Source organism: Pongo abelii, chromosome 19, assembly GCF_028885655.2.
Source record: "Pongo abelii isolate AG06213 chromosome 19, NHGRI_mPonAbe1-v2.0_pri, whole genome shotgun sequence".
NCBI lineage: Eukaryota > Metazoa > Chordata > Mammalia > Primates > Hominidae > Pongo > Pongo abelii.
This window is the reverse complement of record NC_072004.2, coordinates 17,864,748-17,882,020: the sequence shown is the minus strand read 5'-3', so window position 1 is coordinate 17,882,020 and position 17,273 is coordinate 17,864,748. Positions and strand designations below refer to the sequence as shown.

Below are 17,273 nucleotides of genomic sequence, written 5' to 3'. Positions count from 1 at the left end.
AAAGGCATTAATTAACCTCGGTCCCTCACCTCAAGCTTAGCACAGCAGGTGTGTGGAGCCAGCCCTAGATAGGTGTTGTAGTTCACGGAGTGACCACCGGGAGGAGCCGGAGAAGCGAGAAACTCGTCTTCATTGTACATTTTAAAAACTGTTGAACTATAACACCAACAGTATATGGAAAAGCGAATCTTAAATGTTCGTTCTGTGAATTTTCTTTTTTTCCTTCTTACTTTTTTTGAAACAAGGTCTTGTTCTGTTGTCCAGCTTGGAGTGTGCAGTGGCGTGATTATGGCTCATTGCAGCCTGGACCTCCTGGGCTCAAGTGATCCTCCTGCCTCAGCCTCCCAAAGTACTGGAATTACAGATGTGAGCTACTATGCCCTGCCTTGTATTGTTTCTTTTTATTGCTTTTTTTTTCTCCGAAATATTTTCCACCCTCAGTTGGTTGAATCCACAGATGTGGAACCCTCAGATACAGCCATGTTCTGAGATATGTGCTGTTAGGCAATTTCTTCATTGTGCAAACATCACAAACCTAAATGGTATAACCTACTACAGACCTATGCTGTACTGTATAGCCTATTGCTCCTAGGCTACAAAGTAATACAGCTTGTTGCTATTCTGAATACTGTAGGCAAGTGTAATGTAATGCTAAATATTTGTGTATCTAAACATAACTAAAAATGGAAAGGGTACAGTAAAAATATGGGTATCACAGCCAGACGTGGTGGCTCATGCCCGTAATCCCAGCACTTTGAGAGGCTAAGGTTGGAGGACTACTTGAGCCAAGGGGTTCAAGACCAGCCTGGGCAACACAGGGAGACCCCATCTCTACAAAAAATTTTAAAAGTAAGCGAATGTGGTGGCACTTACCTGTGGTCCCAGCTACTCAGGAGGCTGAGGTGAGAGGATCGTTTCAGCCCAGGGGGGTTCCGCCTGCCTCGGCCTCCCAAACTGCTGAGATTACAGGCATGAGCCACTGTGCCCGGCCCAGGCTTGACTTTTTTTAACAGCTTTATTAAGGTGTAATTTACATAGAATAAAATTCACCTGTTTTTATATATAGACTTCAATAATGTTTAGTAAATTTAAAGAGTTGTGCAACCACCACCACTATCCAATTTTAGAACATTACCGTGACCGCAAAAAGATTTCTTGTGCTCATTTTAGATTTGTTTTAATCTCATTTTCTTCAATAGCCTTTGGACACTTTGTGCCAGGCACTTTGGTAAGCAATATGAGTGATTTTAAAAATCCATAAGACCTGGCTGGGCGTGGTGGCTGACGTCTTTGGGAGACTGAGGTGGGCAGATCACTTGAGGTCAAGAGTTCAAGACCAACCTGGCCAAGATGGTGAAACCCCATCCTGCTAAAAATACAAAAAATTAGCCGGGCATGGTGGTGTGCGCCTGTAATCCCAGCTACTCAGAAGGCTGAGGCACAAGAATTACTTGAGCCTGGGAGGCAGAGGTTGCAGTGACCTGAGATCACACCACTGCACTCCAGCCAGGGTGACAGCAAGATTCCGTCTCAAAAAAATAAAATAAAAATCCATAAGACCTATCCTTGCAATCTAGAGGGGAGACAGACAAGTGACTGGATCATTGTGAGTCAGGGGAGGCACAGAAAAATGTTGCCTGTTTGGTGAACCAGAAAGAGCTCATCGTTTCCGAAGCTTTAACGGCAAACAGTGGTTGGAGGAACGTGAAAGTGGAGAGGCTGGAAGGGTGGTCAGGATGGGCCTTAAATGCCAAGCTAAGCTCTGACCAGGTAGTGTCTGGGAAAAGCAGAATTCCTTTCATAGAAGGACAGCGAAAGACAAGTCTGCCTCTCTCACTGGACTGAGCACTCTTAAGGACTAGAGTCTTAGCCATCTTCTTTACTACTAAAGTCTCCAGTGTTTGGTACAGTGTCTAGCACACAGGAGGCGCTTGCATTAACTCTCTAGAGCGGCTGTAACAAAGTCCCACAAACTAGGTGGCTTAAAAGAAAAGAAATTAGCCTGGGTGCGGTGGCTTACGCCTGTAATCCCAACAATTTGGGAGCCCAAGGCGGGCGGATCACCTGAGGTCAGGAGTTTGAGACCAGCCTGACCAACATGGAGAAACACCGTCTCTACTAAAAATATAAAACTAGCTGGTCATGATGGTGCATGCCGGTAATCCCAGCTACTCAGGAGGCTGAGGCAGGAGAATCGCCTGAACCTGGGAGGCAGAGGTTGTGGTAAGCCAAGATGGCACCATTGCACTCCAGCCTGGGCAACAAAAGCGAAACTCCATCTCAAAAAACAAAACAAAACAAAACAAAACAAAACAAAACAGAAATTAGGCTGGGCGTGGTGATTTGCGCCTATAATCCCAGCACTTTGGGAGGCTGAGGTGGGTGGATCACCTGAGGTCGGGAGTTTGAGACCAGCCTGACCAACATGGAGAAACCCCGTCTCTACTAAAAATACAGAATTAGCCGGGCGTGGTGGTGCATGCCTGTAATCCCAGCTACTCGGGAGGTTGAGGCAGGAGAATCACTTGAACCCAGGAGGTAGAGGTTGTGGTGAGCTGAGATGGCGCCATTGCACTCCAGCCTGGGCAACAAGAGCGAAACTCCATCTCAAAAGAAAAAAATAAATAAGTAAAATAAAAGGTATTTGTTGAAAACCCACAGTTATTATCATACTCCCCCTAAGATCAGGAACAAGACACAGAGGTTCACTTTTACCACTGCTAGTCAACATCTTATTAGAAGTTGTAGCCAAAGCCTTTAGGTAAGAAAAAGCGATGAGAGGCACCAAATTGGGAAAGAAGAAATAAAACTATCTCTATAAATATAGAAAATCCCAAAGAATACAGACACAAAAATTACTAGAGCTAATAAGCAAATTCAGCAAAGTTTCAGGACACAAGATCAACTCACCAAAACCAGTTGTGGGTCTTCTTATTTTTTATTTATTGATTTTTTTTTGAAGACTTTTGCTCTTGTTGCCCAGGCTGGAGTACAGATTCTCCTGCCTCAGCCTCCCGGGTAGCTGGGATTACAGGCACCCACTACTACGCACGGCTAATGTTTGTATTTTTAGTACAGACGGGATTTCACCATGTTGACCAGGCTGGTCTCGAACTCCTGACCTCAGATGATCCGCCCACCTCAGCCTCCTAAAGTGCTGGGATTACAGACATGAGCCACTGCACCCGGTCCAATTATGTTTTTATACACTAGCAAGGAACAATTCAAAAATGTAATTAAGAAAACAGCTGGAGCCAGGCACAATGGCTCACTCCTGTAATCCCAGCACTTTGGGAGGCCGAGGTGGGCGGATCACCTGAGGTCAGGAGTTCGAGACCAGCTTGGCCAATACAGTGAAAACCCATCTCTAGCTGGGCGTGGTGGCACGCGCCTGTAGTCGCAGCACTTTGGTAGGCTGAGGCGGGCTGATCACGAGGTCAAGAAATCAAGACCATCCTGACTTAACATGGAGAAACCCTGTCTCTACTAAAAATACAAAAAACATTAGCTGGGCATGGTGGCGGGCACCTGTAGTCCCAGCTACTTGGGAGGCTGAGACAGGAGAATGGTGTGAACCCGAGAGGTGGAGCTGGCAGTGAGCCGAGATCGTGCCACTGCACTCCAGCCTGGGCGACAGAAGGAGACTCCGTCTCCAAAAAAAAAAGAAAAAAAAAAGTTTATATCCAAAGACATGCATATAAATTTCCATAGCAGCTTTATTGGTAATAGTCAAAACCCAGAAACAACATAAATCCAACAGGTAACGTTGGATAAACAAATTAGGATGTAGCTAAAACAATTGAATATAATAATAAGTATTACTATAGTTATGTATTTATTTAGCTTTTGGGGTACAAGTGGTTTTAGGTTATGTAGATGAGTTGAATAGTGGTGGAGTCTGAGATTTTAGTGCAGCTGTCACCCAAGGATTGTGCATTGTACCCAATATGTAGTTTTTTATCTTTCACCCTCCTCCCACCCTCCCCCGTCTGAGCCTCCAATGTCCATTATACCACTCTGTGTGCCTTTGCACCCCCCCAGCCTACCTTCCACTTATAAGAGAGAATATATGGTATTTGGTTTTCCACTCCTGAGCTACTTCACTTAGACAGTGGCCTCCAGTTCCAGCCAAGTTGTTGCAAAAAACATTTCGGCCCGGGCGTGGTGGCTCACATCTGTAATCCCAGCACTTCGGGAGGCTGAGGTGGGTGGATCACCTGAGGTCAGGAGTTTGAGACCAGCCTGACCAGTATGGTGAAACCCTGTCTCTACTAAAAATACAAAAATTAGCTGGGTGCGGTGGTGTGCGCCTGTAGTCCCAGCTACTCTGGAGGCTGAGATAGGAGAATTGCTTCAACCCAGGCAGCAGAGGTTGCAGTGACCTGAGATCGTGCCACTGCACTCCAGCCTGGGTGACAGAGCAAGATTTTGTCTCAAAACAAAAATAAAAATAAAAAAAACCTACACATTATTTCATTCTTTTTTATGGCTGAGTAGTATTCCATGGTGTATATATACCACATTTTCTTTATTGAAGATGACAATGGACATTTATTTATTGAAAATCAATTGATGGGCACTTAGACTGGTTCCATATCTTTGCAATTGTGAATTGTGCTGTGATAAACATATGCATGCAGGTTTCCTTTTGATATAACGACTTATTTTCTTTTGGGTAGACAACCAGTAGTGGGATTGCTGGATTGAATGGTAGATCTACCTTTAGTTCTTTGAGAAATCTCCATACTGTTTTCCATAGAGGAATATTATTTAGCAATGAAAGCAATGAACTACTGATACATGCTACAACATAGCTGAATCTCAAAATATGCTAAATGAAAGCAGACAAAAGGGCAGGTGCGGTGGCTCATGCCTATAATCCAGGACTTTAGGAGGCCAAGGCGGGCAGATCGCTTGAGGTTAGGAGCTCAAGACCAGCCTGGCCAACATGGTGAAACCCCGTCTCTACTAAAAATACAAAAAATTAGGCGGGTGTGGTGGCACACGCCTGTAATCCCAGCTCCTCAGGAGGCTGAGGCAGGAGAATCGCTTGAATGCAGGAGACGGAGGTTCTAGTGATCCAAGATTGCACCACCGCACTCCAGCCTGGGCAACAGAGCAAGACTCCATCTCAAAAAAAAAAAAAAAAAAAAAAGGCGGGGGTGCCGAGCGTGATGGCTCACACCTGTAATCCCAGGACTTTGGGAGGCCGAGGTGGGTGGATCACATGCGGTCAGGAGTTCGAGACCAACCTGGCCAACACGGGGAAACCGTCTTCACTAAACATACAAAAATTAGCTGGGTGTGGTGTGCATACCTGTAGTCCCAGCTACTTGTGGGGCTGAGGCAGGAGAATCGCTTGAACCCGGGAGGCGGAGGTTGCAGTGGGCTGAGATCGTGCCACTGCACTCTAGCCTGGGTGACAGAGTGAGACTCCATCTCAAAAAACAAAACAAAACAAAACAAAACAAAGCAGACAAAAAAGAGGACATATGGTATGATTCCCTTGGTATAGAATTACAGAAAATATAACTAATATACAGTGACAGAGTGCAGATCAGTAGCTGCCTGGGAATGGGGTGTGGGGCAAAGAGCAGAGGGAGGAATTAAAAAGGAGCATGAGGAAACTTGGGGATGATGTATATGCTCATTATCTTACTGGTGCTGTTTCATGGGTGATACAAATGTCAAAACTTATCAAACTGTACACTGTAAATATGTACAGTTTATTATATATCAACTATACCCCAGTAAAGCTTTTTTTTATTAAAAAAAAAATGGGCAGAAGGTCTGACAGGCACCAAAGAAATACAGATGGCAAGGCCGGGCACGGTGGCTCATGCCTGTAATCCCAGTACTTTGAAAGGCCAAGGTGGGCAGATCACAAGGTCAGGAATTCAAGACCAGCCTGGCCAACATGGTGAAACCCCGTCTCTACTAAAAATACAAAAATTAGCCAGGCGTGGTGGTGGGCGCCTGTAATCCCAGCTACTTGGGAGGCTGAGGCTCGAGAATTGCTTGAACCTGGGAGGTGGAGGTTACAGTGAGCCAAGATCGTGCCATTGCACTCCAGCCTGCGGGACAGAGCGACTCCATCTCAAAAAAAAAAAAAAAGGTAAAGGTATATTTTATGTCTTCCCCCCTAAAAAAATGTTTTTAAGAGTCAAGATCTCACTCTGTCTCCCAGGCTGGGGTGCAGTGGGGCAATCAAAGCTCACTGCAGCTTTGGACTCAGCCAGCTTCCCTGGCTTAAGTGATCATCCTGTTCACCCTCCCGCGTAGCTGGGACTACAGACAGTGCCACCACGCCCAGCTCATTTTTTATTTTTTATTTTTTTTCCCCTTGGTAGAGACGGGATTCTGCTATATTGCCTAGGCTGGTCTCGAACTCACAGAGCGAGACTCCGTTTCAAAAAAAAAAAAAAAAAAAAGGAAAAAGCTAATTTAAGATTTTATTTTACAGCTGGGTGTGGTGGCTCATGCCTGTAATCCCAGCACTTTGGGAGGCTGAGGCAGGCGGATCGCCTGAGGTCGTGAGTTCAAGACCAACCTGGCCAATATGGCGAAACCCTGTCTCTACTAAAAATATAAAAATCAGCCGGGCGTGGTGGCCGACTCCTCTAATCCCAGCTACTCGGGAGGCTGAGGCAGGAGAATAACTTGAACCCAGGTGGTGGAGGTTGAAGTGAGCCAAGATCGAGCTACTGCACTCCAGCCTGGGAGCAAGACTCGCGTCTCAAAAAAAAAAAAAATTTATTTTACTAAAGAAACATAAAAGAAATAAGCATAGCACCCAAGAGTAATTAGAATACTAAATTGCTTTCCTTTGTAACTCTCTTCCCTACCCCCGCCCCCGCCCCCGGCTCTTGTTGCCCAGGCTTCAGTGCAGTGGCGTGATCTCGGCTTACTGCAACAACCTCCACCTCCCGGGTTCAAGCGATTCTCCTTCCTCAGCCTCCCAGGTAGATGGGACTACAGGCCCATACCACCATGCCCGGCTAATTTTTTGTATTTTTAGTAGAGATGGGGTTTCACCATGTTAGTTAGGATGGTCTCGATCTCCTAACCTCGTGATCCCTCCGCCTCGGCCTCTCAAAGTGCTGGATTACAGGTGTGAGCCACCGCCCTCGGCCTGTAACTCTCTTTAAAGAAAGCCACCTATACTGTTGGCTGTATCCCATTGCTCAAAACGTAGGAACAGCAAAGCGTTTCGAATTGGGGAAACCCAGAGAGCGACCGCTATCAAATGCTACCGTATCCAAAAATAGTAAGTTTAAAAAAAACCGGGGGCAGGAGAAGTAGCGAGAAAGGGAAAAGAAAAAAATATGGAACAAGAAAGTGGGACATGTGACAGAATCCAATCTGTTAACATGACAAAACAGCAGATTCAACATCCCCAAAATGAAAGCAAAGGACCTTCGTATAAGGCAAAGAAAACCTCAAACAACACGGAAGAATCTACATACCCAGCCACGCCGCTTTCTTTCATTAAAATTTTAAAGAAAACCACTCAGACAGCGCTCTCTCTCTCATCCACCAAGAAAGAAACAAGAACGATCGCCAATAGAACCAGCTTTACACTCAAACATAACTCAACAACTCCTCCTCGTGGCTTCCAACGTTCTACACGTCCCGAAAAACTCCCCCAACAAAAAACTATACAAATGATTCCTGAAAATATAGTTTTAACTCTCTGCTCCCAGCCTCTACTGGGTCTAAATATGCCGCACACTTTGAATTGATGGCGAGATAATTTCGCTCTTTCTGATTCCATTGGGAAATAAACAGGAAAATAGACTGGCAATAACATCTTTTCGAATACTATCACTTAACAACAACTTTTAACGTTTTAAGTGGAAACGTAATTTTAAAAAATTGTTTTAATTTAAAAAGTTTAAAAAACAGGCATGCTTAATTAGCATAATACAGAATGACAGCCAATCACAACCTGAGTTTTTAAAGCGGGAAGTGTTTGCTCCTGGTGTGCTGCGCCAGCCTGTAATCCGGTAATCCCAGCGTTTTGAGAGCCCACGCCCAGGCCCAGTCGGGAGGATCCTTTGTTCTATGAGTTCGAGATCAGCCTAGGCAATCTAGCCTAGGGATCTTGCCTCTACCAAGGGAAAAAAGGAAAAAATAAATAAAAAATGAGCTGGGTGTGGTGGCACCGCCTATAGTCCCAGCTACTCCGGAGGCTGAAGCGAGATGATTGCTTGAGCCAGGGAAGCTGGCTGAGTCCGAAGCTGCAGTGCGCTTTGATCGACAGAGTGAGATCTTGACTCTTAAAATAATTTTTTTAGGGAGGATGGTATAAAATAGACATAAAATGTACCTTTTTTTTTTTGAGATGCAGTCTCACTCTGTCTCCCAGACTGGAGTTTGCAGTGGCGCGATCTCGGCTCACTGCAACCTCCACCTCCGGGGTTCAAGCAATTCTCCTGCCTCAGCCGCCCGAGCAGGTGGGACTGCAGGTGTGCACCACCACGCCTAGCTAATTTTTGTATTTTTAATAGAGACGGAGCTTAACCATGTTGGCCAGGATGGTCTCTATCTGTTGACCTCGTGATCTGCCCGCCTTGGCCTCCCAAGGTGCTGGGATTACAGGCTTGAGCCACCATGCCCGGCAAAGTGTATCATTTTAACCATTTTTCACATATACAATTCAGTGGCATTAAGTACATTCATGTAACCAATGGTAAGTAACCATCGCCATTATTTATCTCCAGAACTTTTTCGACATCCCAAACTGAAACTCTGTACCCATAAAACAAACTTCCCTTTCCTCCCTCTGCCTAGACCCTTTAACCACTACTCTACTTTCTGTCTCTATGAATTTGATTCTTGCAGTTATCTCTATAAGTGGAAACATGCAATATTGTCCTTTTGTATCTGGTTTATTTCACTTAGAATTATGTTTTCAGGCCGGGTGCGGTGGCTCACGCTTATAATCCCATTTCGGGAGGTCGAGGTGGTCAGATTACCTGAGGTTGGGAGTTCGAGACTAGCCTGACCAACATGGAGAAACTCTGTCTCTACTAAAAACACAAAATTAGCCGGGCGTGGTGGCGTATGCCTGTAATCCCAGCTACTTGGGAGGCTGAGGCAGGAGAATCACTTGAACCCGGGAGGCGGAGGTTGCGGTGAGCTGAGATCACACCACTGCACTCCAGCCTGGCAAAAGAGCGAGACTCCATGTCAAAAAAAAAAAAAAAAAAAAAAAAGAAAAAGAAAAAAAAAAAAGAAAACAGCTGGGTGTGGTGGCTCATGCCTGTAGTCTCACCACTTTGAGAGGCCTAGGCGGGTGGTTCCCTTGAGCCCAGGAGTTCAAGACCAGCCTGGGCAATGTAGTGAAACCCTCTCCCTACAAAAAACAAAACAAAACAAAACAAAAAAACCCAAAAATTAGCCGGGTGTGATGGCATGTGCCTGTAGTCCCAGCTACTCAGGAGGCTGATGTGGAAGGATCACCTGAGCCCTGGAGGTCAAGGCTGCAGTGAGCTGTCATGAATCATTGCACTCCAGCCTGAAAAAGGAGTGAAATTCTGCAACATGTTACAACATGAACTTTGAAAACATAATTCCCTTTTTTTTTTTGTGATGGAGTTTTGCTCTTGTTGCCCAGGTTGGAGTGCAATGGCACAATCTCGGCTCCGCAGCTGCTGGCCCGGGTGCTAAAGCTAAGCCCCTCACTGCCCGGGGCCGGCGGGCCGCTCCGAGTGCGGGGCCCACCGAGCAGGCGCCCACCCAGAACTCGCGCTGGCCCGCGAGCGCCACGCGCAGCCCCGGTTCCCGCCCGCGCCTTTCCCTCCTCACTTCCCCCAAGCACAGGGAGAGGGCTTCGGTCCCAGAGAGGGGCCCCCACGGCGCAGCGGCAGGCTGAAGGGCTCCCCAAGTGCGGCCAGAGCGGACGCCGAGGCGGAGAAGGCGCCGAGAGCGAGCGAGGGCTGCTGGCAGGTTGTCACCTCTCACCTTCACACCAGTTGTATGAGAGTTCCGATTCCTCCTTATTTTTGCTAACTCTTGGTGTGATCAGTCATTTTAATTTTATTCATTCTAGTCAATGTAGTGCTGTAGTGTCTCATTTTGGTTTTAATTTGCATTTTCACATTGAGTAATAAGATTGAGCATCTCTTCATGTGCCTGTTTTCCACCTGCACATCTTGTTTGCTCAAGTGTCTATTGAAACCTTTTGTCTATTGTGTTAGTTTCCTACTGCTGTTGTAACAACTTTCTACAAATTTAGTGGCTTAAAGCAGCACATATTTTATAACAATCAAGCAGTTTAGTCAGTTACCTTAATGAAAAGCTAGAAAATGGCTGGGCACAGTAGCTCACACCTGTAGCCCTAGCTACTCTGGAGGCTGAGGTGGGAGGATCATCTGAGCCTGGGAGGTCGAGGCTACAGTGAGCTGTGATCAGTCACTGCAGTCCAGCCTGGGCGACAGAGCAAGACCCTGTCTCAAAAAAAAAAAAAAAAAATTGGAAAGAGAGAGACTGGTGGGGAAAGAAAAGGAAGGAAGGAACGAGGAAGGGAGGAAAGAGTAGAACAAATAGGGGTCTGAGGTAAGTTTATACTTAGGGGGCCTCCCAAAGTATAAACTTTGAGAGCCGTCTCTACTAAAAATACAAAAATTAGCTGGGCGTGGTGGTGCATGCCTGTAATCCCAGCTACTCGGGAAACTGAGGCAGGAGAATTGCTTGAACCCTGGGGGTGGAGGTTGCAGTGAGCGGAGATCACACCTCTCCACTCCAGCTTGGGCGGCTACACGAGACTCCGTCTTAAAAAAAAAAAAAAAGAAAAACCTAGCCTCAGCCAAGACCTAGCCCAGATAGTAAATTAGCAGGGCTGGGAGTTTCTGTCATATCAGCAGTCAGATGTCTTAAAACCAGAATCTACCCACAGTATATACATCTTGTATCTTTGCCATAACCTTCTTTTCACTTTATGTTAAAAAACAGAATCCCAGCACTTTGGGAGGCTGAGGTGGGAGGATTGCTTGAGCCCAGGAGTTTGAGGCTGCAGTGAACTGTGATAGCACCATTGCACCCTGGTCTGGGTGACAGAGCGAGACCCTGTCTCCAAAAAACTGAAGAAAAACCTGTCACACTGCTGACCAATAATAGAGGCTCCCAAAGTGTAAACTGGCCTCAGATCCCTGTTTGTTATTCCCGCTACTCTGCCCACTCTGCCCCCACCCCGTTCTGAGACTGGACCATGCTATGAAGGAAGGCTCCTCAGTTACAGCCTCCCCCAGCCCGTCAGCCACGCTGCCGAGGACACGGGAAAGAATAAGAAGCCAGAGGGAGGCGGTTGCTTGCGGGAGGTTTAGTGTAAAGGAAATAGGAATGGTAATGGGAAATTGAAGAAAGCAGTTAAAAAGCCATCATTCAAGAATGACACCCCTGATGCCGCCGTGGACCGAGGCAGCTGCCAGAGTGGATATGAAAAGGCAATTAACATTTTCAGGAGTGGCCTTCTGTGGTGTAATCTTGTTGTAGTGAGATTGCAAGGAAGAGACACAAAGTTTCCAGTCATGATCACAAGAATAGTATTTCCTGCTGGAGTGATTTTTTGGTTTGTTTTTATGAACATCCTGGATTAGTTTGCAAAACATTTTGTATTTGAGGAAACCCACTCGTTTTGCCTGAAGAGTTATATTCATTCATCGTTAAATCTATAAAATTACAAATATAAATATGTGACTGATTTATACTCTTCACAAAATATTGTGTGTCTAGACCTAATTGTCATAGACTTGTTCTCTCAGAATTAGGAAGCCAAAAAAATAAGAAAAAAAAAAAAACTGGTGAAAGTCAGATAGTTCATAGTCTTTTTGAAAAACCAGTAGCCATGTGCATTTTACTTAAAATAACTTTCATTTTACTTCACCAAAGTACTCCATGGTAGGTTATGTCTTTCCCTCTCTCTCTGCCTCTCTTCTCCCCATACACACCACACACACACACACACAGACACACACACACACACACACACACACCTTTTAGATTCAAGGGGTACATGTGCAGGTTTGTTACAGTGGTATATTGCGTGATGCTGAGGTTTGGGGTACAGTTGATTCCATCACCCAGGTAGTGAGCATAGTACCCAATAGTTAGCTTTTCAGGCCCTGCCCCCTGCCCTTCCTCACCCCTTTTGGAGTCCCCAGTGTCTATTGTTCCTATCTTTGTGTCTCTGTGTACTCAATATTAAGCTCCCATTTATAAATGAGAAAGCGTGGTAAGGTTTTCTGTTCCTGCATTGGTCAGTTAGAATAATGGCCTCCACCAGGCACGGTGGCTCACGCCTGTAATCCCAGCACATTGGGAGGCCCAGGTGAGTGGATCACGAGGTCAGGAGATCAAGACCATCCTGGCCAACATAGTGAAACCCCTTTGCTACTAAAAATACAAAAAAATTAGCCAGGCGTGGTGGCGGGTGCCTGTAGTCCCAGCTACTCGGGAGGCTGAGGCAGGAAAATGGTGTGAACCTGGGAGGCGGAGCTTGCAGTGAGCCAAAATCACACCACTGCACTCCAGTCTGGGTGACACAGTGAGACTCCATCTCAAAAAAAAAAAAAAAAGAATAATGGCCTCCAGCAGTGTCCATCCTGCCATCCTGCTGCAGAGGACATGGTTTCCTTCTCTTTATGGCTGTGTAGTATTCCATGGTGCATATGTACCATATTTTCTTTATCCATTCCACCATTGATGGGCATCTAGGTTGATTCCATAATTTTGCTCTTGTGAATAATGTGATGAATATACAAATGCATGTCTGTTTTTGGTAGAATTTTCCTTTGAGTACATACCCAGTAATAAGATTGCTGGGTTAACTCTGTTTGAGTTTCTTTGAGAAATCTCGAAACTGCTTCCCACAGTGGCTGAACTAATTTACATTCCCAATAGTGTATAAGTGTTCCCTTTTCTCCACAGCCTCACCAGCAGCTGTTATTTTTTGACTTTTTAATAGTAGCCATTCTGACTGGTGTGAGATGGTATGGTATCTCAATGAAGTTTTGATTTGCATTTCTCTAATGATTAGTGATGATCAGAATTGTTTGTATGTTTGTTGGCCACTTGTATGTCCTCTTTTGAGAAGTGTCTGTTCATGTTCTTTGCCCATTTGTTAATGGGGTTGTTTTTTGCTTGTTGATTTAAGTTTAGTTTATCAATTCTGGATATTAGATACACAGTTTGCAAATATTTTCTCTCATTCTGAAAGTTGTCTGTTTACTCTATTGATAGTTTCTTTTGCTGTGCAGAAGCTCTTTAGTTTAAGTAGATCCCACTCGTCAATTTTTGGTTTTGTTGCAGTTGCTTTTGGAGACTTAGCCAAAAATTCTTTGGCAAGGCCAATGTCAAGAATGGTATTTCCTAGGTTTTATTCTATGATTTTTATATTTTGAGGTCTTCCATTTAAATCTTCAGTTAATTTTTAGGCTGGGTGTGGTGGCTCACACCTGTAATCCCAGCACTTTGGGAGACCGAGGCGGGCAGATCACGAGGTCAAGAGATCGAGACCATCCTGGCTAACATGGTGAAACCTCACCTCTACTAAAAATACAAAAAAAAAATTAGCCAGGCATGGTGGCGCACACCTGTAGTTGCAGCTACTTGGGAGGCTGAGGCAGGAGAATGGCGTGAACCTGGGAGGCAGAGCTTGCAGTGAGCCGAGATCACGCCAATGCACTCCAGCCTGGGGGACAGAGCGAGACTCCATTTCAAAAAACAAAAAAAAAAAAAAGAAAGAAAATATTTTTGTATAGCTATATAATTTGTGTGGTTTTTGGTTTGAGACAGGGTCTCACTGTCACCCAGACTAAGGGGCAGTGGCGCAATCACGGCTCACTGTAGCCTTGACCTCTTGAGCTCTAGAGATCCTCCCAGCTCACTCAGGAGGACGTCAGTCCTCCAGGCAGACATCAGGTCCCAGGTGGACCCTGAACTCAAGGTGTATACCAGACCCAAGTTGACAAGCAGGCCCCAGATGAACACCAAGGCCCTAAGTGGACAGCAGGCCCATGTTGAACACCAGACTCATGTGGACATTTGGCCACAGGTAGACACCATGCCTTAGTTAGATACATAGGCTCCAGGTGGACATTAGACCCAAGGTACACGGCCAGGCCCCAGGTGATCACCAGACCCCAGGTGGACACAAGGCCTTAGGTGAACAACAAGACCCAGTAGGCCATCAGGCCCCAGCTGGATACAGTCCCCAGGTGAACACAAGGTCCCAAAAGGGACATAGGCCCAAGGCAGACATCAGGCCCTAGGTGAACATCAGGCCTGAGGACATCTGGCCCCTGGTGAACATCAGGCACAGGTGTCCAAACAGGCCCTGGGTGGACATAATGGTGTATAGGTAAGGAGTTGACCTGTGGGGAGGGTGAGCAGTCAGCAGCCCAGTGGAGTCCTGAGTAGGTCTTACGGAAGGAGGGGGCCGAGGGGACAGAACCTTAAAGAAGCGACCTCACTTCCTTGACCTCACTTCCTTGATGACACACACGAACAGAACTTAGAACTCTGGTAACCAGGCGCCCATATCCTAGAGTCAGCCCATAACCAGCTCACTTGGTGGGAGATGCTCAAGAGAGCAAGATGTTCTTGTGTTGCTTCCCCACTTCGAGAGGTTGCTGCTTCAGGAATGGCGGGAGTGAGAGCCTTTTCTGACGATGCCGAAGAAGGCTCATCCCTCACCCCAGACGCCTGTGGCCCTTTGTAAGAAGGCGCACCCAGGTACCACAGGGCAGCCCGGGGCAGGCCCTAGCAGGCCAGGCCACACCAGAGATCCCATCGGGGCTGCATCTGCACATTGTCCCTGTCCAGGAGGAGATTCGGGAGCCCATGGAGGCACAGACACATGGTGAGGTGGCTGCAGGCTGGAAGACTTTGCAGGGGCGGTGCTTTTGGGCTGGAATTCCTTTGAATTCAGTGAGGTTGTCTCTGTGTTTGGAAATTCCAGTGGAAAGTGACTGATGCTGGTGACCCTTTCTCCTTTTTCAGCTCCTGGTCTATATGCAGAAATAGGAGCACTTGCAGCACCAGCTGTAGAGCCAGAGCTGGCATGGGAAGAGCCACCTCCAGAGACAGTGCTGGAGCTGGAGGGAGCTCCAGCCAAGGACCAGCCCAGCCAGGAGCTGCCTGAAATCATGGAACCTACTGTAGCCACTGGCCTTAACCCTGGAGCTGAAAGCATGGCTGGAGAGAGAAGCGGGAGGGAGGGGGTGACAAGCACAGCCCCAGCCAGCAGCTCCCATGCTGCCCCTAGTCCTGGGCATGGTGGCAAACATGCAGGCGGAGACCAGGGCATTCAGACTGGACTCTTCTCCCTTGCTAGAGAGAGGCTTCTCTCATTCACTAGAACCACAGCCCTGCTGCTTCAGGTCCTGTTTATTGTGCTAATGCTGGTGGGGATCTATCTGTGTGCAGGAGGTGTGCAAGAGCATTAAAAGAAGGCTGGGAAGAAGAGTTCCAGCAGCTCCTCCTGCTCTCAGACGCAATCTCCTCCTCCAGGCATGGATATGTGTCTGCAACTGGGTATCCAGGCTGTTTGCCCCTAATGTGCTGCCCCGAATGGGCTCTTAACAGGTGGGCAGGGGGTGAAGGGACCAGGAGGTGGCTCCAAAGGGTACAGCAAGCAAAGCTTTAAAAGACAGCCCTTGTGCCCCAGGCTGTTCATGCCACCACCTGCCCTAGCATTTATTAATAGTGTTAGAATTACAAGTTTATGAAATGAAATATAAATAAAGTTTGATTTCTGAAACTTCTCACCTTTTTGAACTCCCTAATATTAGATGGTGTTTTTGAGGCTATCCTGAAAATCTCTGAAAGTTGTGTCTTTTGTTGTGGTTGTTTGTGTGATTGAATTACCATCGAGTCAACTGTTATTGGAAACCTTTCAGGTATGGCTTTTAGAAGACCTTGACCCACTCTTGCCTGTTTTGACTCTCTGGTTTATTGTGGAAAGAGGGAAGATGTAGGCTCATGTCTCCGGCAGATCAATCACCTTTGGCCATCAAGGATTTGGCATCAGAGTTTCCAAGAATTATGTGTGCAAGTTGACACGCTGGTACTTTAGCTAATCTGGGTGTCAAAACAGAATGCCATAGACTAGGTAGCATAGAAAATTGATTTCTCACAGTTCTGGAGATGGTAAAATCCAAGGTCAAATGGTCAGCAGATTCCGTGTCTGCAGAGGGCTGTCTTCCTGGTTCATAGACAGCCATCTTTTTACTGTGTCTTTACATGACAGAAGGGATGAGGGAGCTCTCTGCAGTCCCTTTGATAGGGGCACCAGTTCCATTCATGAGGTCCCTGCCTTCATGAACTTAATCACCTTCCAAGGCCCCACCCCCAAATACCATCACATAGAATTCAACACATGAATTTGAGGAGGACAATAACATTTGCTTTACAGAATCAGGTCACCCCGAGCCATATGCACTCACAGGAAATCTGTAATCTTCTATTAAGTATTTGCTGGTCCCCTCTGGGGATTGTCTAAACAAAATTGTCTAAACAAAAATTTAGACAATTTTTGTTTTCTTTAAGAAAAATGATCTTTCATGTGATCCATGGTTTATTCATAGAAAAGCACTGTGAGTTCACACACTTGCTAAAAAGAAGGGCAACTGTGATACAAAAATGAGAGTGACCTCCCTCTCTCTCTCTCACTCTCACTCTCTCTCTCTCTTTTTAACCAACCCATTGGGCTGAGACATTGTAGGCACCCTTGGCTGGGCAGTAGGACTTGAGTAGCCACAAATGGCAAATACAACTTCTTGGTCAGTTTGGAGTAGAAAAGGTGACAGTTTGTCAACAAAAGAAAAAGTAAAGCAGATGGAAAAGTTCTTAGTTCGCATTCTAGCTATACCACCCCTTCTTTATCAAACCCCACCCCCAACTCAGGATCTAACACATAAAAGAGTAAACACGAAGGCACTGGTAACCAACTGACTCTTCTGAATGTCCTTGCTGTCTCCTCCAACAATTCCAGGCTGAGCATAGGGGTCGGGAAGGTAGCAGGAACATGATACACTGTGGAGGGCAGCCAGGGCTAAGACAGGGCTGCTCACTAGGGCTAGAAATTAGGAAGGGAGAGGCTAAGTGCAGACCAGCCCTAGCTTCCAAGTCGGCAAGCAATGAGACTGTGACAAAAGCAGGCAGAGGAAGCTTGACATAGAAAGGCAGGGGAAGAAAGCAGGTACGGGGTGAGAAGGGAACTGTGCAGCGAAAACAGCCAATCTGATGGCAGAGGGAGACTGGTGCTTAGA

The 17,273-nt window shown here is 46.3% G+C and overlaps 2 pseudogenes; one reads left to right on the top strand and one right to left on the bottom strand.

Annotated features, from left to right (window-relative positions):
- Positions 1–7,505: 7,505 nt before the first annotated feature.
- LOC112129852 (small nucleolar RNA U3) lies at positions 7,506–7,687 on the bottom strand (annotated as a pseudogene).
- Positions 7,688–14,598: 6,911 nt separating this feature from the next.
- On the top strand, positions 14,599–15,912 carry LOC100441557 (CMT1A duplicated region transcript 15 protein-like protein; annotated as a pseudogene).
- Positions 15,913–17,273: the final 1,361 nt, after the last annotated feature.